Source organism: Rhinopithecus roxellana, chromosome 12 (genome assembly GCF_007565055.1).
Source record: "Rhinopithecus roxellana isolate Shanxi Qingling chromosome 12, ASM756505v1, whole genome shotgun sequence".
Classification (NCBI taxonomy): domain Eukaryota; kingdom Metazoa; phylum Chordata; class Mammalia; order Primates; family Cercopithecidae; genus Rhinopithecus; species Rhinopithecus roxellana.
Window position 1 is genome coordinate 28,083,222 of NC_044560.1, and position 3,571 is coordinate 28,086,792.

The following is a 3,571-nucleotide window of genomic DNA, read 5'->3' on the forward strand; positions in this document are numbered from 1 at the left end:
TCACCTGCGTCACGTCCGGCCGAGCCTACCTCCGACTGAGGCGGGGGTGGCGCCGGGGCGTTTCTAGTTGGACAGCCCTGGGTGAGGCGGCTCGCTCCCGCATGGAATCCCCCACGAATGGCACAGTCCGGCCTGCCGCGTCGCCCGCGGGGCTTAACTGTCTCGGCAGCCACTTTCCCTGAGGAGCCGGTCCGTGGAGCTGTCGAGGGACTGGTGTTGTTGTCAGAGGGGTTCCTTAGTTCGCGCTCCGTGCACGCCTGCTCCCTTTGCGTTGTTTCTTTTCTGGAGCGCCTTCCTGTTTCGCCCCTGGTCTGTGAGGGCTCTGGTCCAGCCTCCCTGGGCCTCTCCCCCACGCCTGGTCTCCCGAGACTCTTGCGCATTTATTCACACCCGGATGTCTCAGGGGTGTGAATTTTTTTCCTCAGCATTGTTTTTTTTTTTTAACGATCCTGATGCTGCCGCATCCACAGGATTAGAGCAATGCTGAGCACATAAGTCTAATAAGTACCAAGTTGGTCAGATGTATTTACATCATAATCTCAAGTTGTATTTATTGATATGTAAGAGATGTATGTGTTTTCTAAGTACATGTGCTATTTTGATACTTTAATACAAAGTGTAATGATTAAATCAGGGTAAATGAGATACCACCTTAAACATTTGTCTTTATACCGGGAACATTCCAGTTACTCTCTTCTATAATAACATTTTTAAATATACAACAGATTACTGTTAACTATAGTCACCCTACAGAACTATCCAACACTAGGTCTTACTCCCTCTTGAGACCACAGATCACCTGGTGACCATCAAGCAGGCCCCTTATCTGAGGAATTTAGAATTAGATATCCCTGTTATCTAAAGTTGGCACCTGGTAACAGGTTAAATCAAAGGAAATAGAGCCCAAAATTCTTTTCTTTTTTTTTTTTTTTTTTTTTTTTTGAGACGGAGTCTCGCTCTGTCTCCCGGGCTGGAGTGCAGTGGCCGGATCTCAGCTCACTGCAAGCTCCGCCTCCCGGGTTCACGCCATTCTCCTGCCTCAGCCTCCCGAGTAGCTGGGACTCACAGGCGCCCACCACCTCGCCCGGCTAGTTTTTTGTATTTTTTTAGTAGAGACGGGGTTTCACCGTGTTAGCCAGGATGGTCTCGATCTCCTGACCTCGTGATCCGCCCGTCTCGGCCTCCCAAAGTGCTGGGATTACAGGCTTGAGCCACCGCGCCCGGCCGAGCCCAAAATTCTTAAATGAACTTAGAAGGATCCTGGCTAAAATGAACCCAACTTGGATTGAATTTGCAAAAGATAAGACGTTGGAAAAGGGACATGAAAAATCCACCACGGCGTGCTCAGTCCTCTCTTGCTGAGGCTGCAGTCTTCTGCAGCGTTCTTTCTAATAAAAATTACCTTTTTCAAACCTATATTGCTATCGATAAATTATTCTTACCAACCAGCAAGTCGACCACTTTCTGATGCTGGGACTCTTGACACCTCGCCCAGCACTTCTACCTATTTTTGTACCTATTAATCAGCCTGTTCATCCCCTTCTCCTGGCTACCTTTCCTGGCCTCTGGTAACCACCAACCTATCTTCATGAGATCCGCTTTTCAAGTTCCCATTTATGAGTGCAATCATGTGATACTTTTATTTGCCTGACTTATTTCACTTAACATAATGACCTCCAGTTCCATCAGTGTTGTTGCAAATAGGATTTTATTATTTTTTATGGCTGAATAGTATTCCATTGTGTATATTTACATTTTGTTTATCCAGTCATCCATTGAACACTTTGGTTGATTCCATATTTTGGCTATTGGGAACAGTGCTAATAAGCATGGGAATGCAAATATCTCTTTGATATATTGATTTCCTTTTTTTTTTGAGACTCCATCTTGCTCTGTCACCCAATCTGAAGTGCAGTGGCACCATCTTGGCTCACTGCAACCTCCGCCTCTGTGTTGAAATAATTCTCGTGCCTCAGTCTCCCGAGTAGCTGAGACTACAGGTGTGTGCCACCATGCCTAATTTTTGTATTTTTAGCAGAGACGGTTTTACCATGTTGGCCAGGCTGGTCTTGAACTCCTGACCTCAAGTGATCCACCTGCCTCAGCCTCCCAAAGTGCCGGGATTATAGGCGTGAGCTACTGCACCTGGCCCTTCCTTTTTGATATATACCCAGTACTGGGATTGCTGGATCATATGGTAGTTCTGGTTTTAATATTTTGAGGATTCCATACTGTTTTCCTTAGTGGCTGCACTAATTGAGATGCTCACCAGCAGTGTATGAGGTTCCTTCTTCACATCCATCTCAGCATGTTATTCCCTTTTTGATAAAAGCCATTTTAACTGGGATGAGATGATATCTTACTGTCTTTCTTTGCATTTCTCTGGTTAGTGATATTGAGCCCTTTTTCATATCTCTTGCCATTTGTATCTCTTCAGAAATGTCTATTCAGATCTTTTGCCCACTTTTAAATCGGATTGTTTTCTTGCTGTTGAGCTCCTACTAGTCATTAGTCCCTCATCAAATGGATAGTTTGCAAATATTTTCTCCCATTCTGTATGTTGTCTCTTTGCTTTGTTGTTTCCTTTGCTGTGCATACGCTTTTTAATTTGATGTAATCCCATTTGTCTGTTTTTGCTTTTGTTGTCTGTGCTTTGAGGTCTTTGCCCAGATCAATACCCTGGAATGTTTCCCCAGTGTTTTATCTCTTTTTCTTTTTTCTGAGATGGAGTCTCGCTCAGCTGCCCAGGCTGGAGTGCAGTGGCGCAATCTTGGCTCACTGCAACCACCATCTCCTGGGTTCAAGCGATTCTCTGTCTCAGACTCCCGAGTATCTGGGATTACAGGCACCCTCCATCATGCCTGTCTAATTTTTGTATTTTAGTAGAGACAGGGATTCACCATGTTGACCACGCTGGTCTTGAACTCCTGACCTCAGGTGATCTGCCCGCCTTGGCCTCCCAAAGCGCTGGGATTACAGGTGTGAGCCACATGCTTTAAACCTATACGGTCACATGCTTTTAAAATAGTAGCAAGTTAAACTTCACTCGAATTCTTTACAATCTAAGTCAAACTAAGTTATAATTTAGGATTGTCTTTAAACAGCCATTCAGAAACATAAAACTGTAGAACTGTGTATTTGGGATTGGGAATGGTGCTTTTGCCGACTTAAAAGGATTAAAGTAGCGGAGATATACACAAATTTTAAAATTATGTGTGATCACAGACTAAAGATAATTAAAAAGAAAACCACAGATCATAAAGAAATATATAGATATATATAAATTAGCTGGGCATGGTGGTGCATGCCTGTAGTCCCAGCTACTCAGGAGGCTGAAGCAGAGGAATTGCTTCAACCTGGGAGGCAGAGGTTGAAGTGAACTGAGATAGCACCACTATGCTCCAGCCTGGGCGACAGAGTGAGACTCTGTCTCAAAAAAAAAAAAATTGCATTTCTTTTCTTCATTTTGTTTTTGTTTTTGAGACAGAGTCTCGCTCTGTCGCCCAGGCTGGAGCGTAGTGGCACCATCTCGGCTCACTGCAACCTCCATCTCCAGGTTCAAGTGATTCTC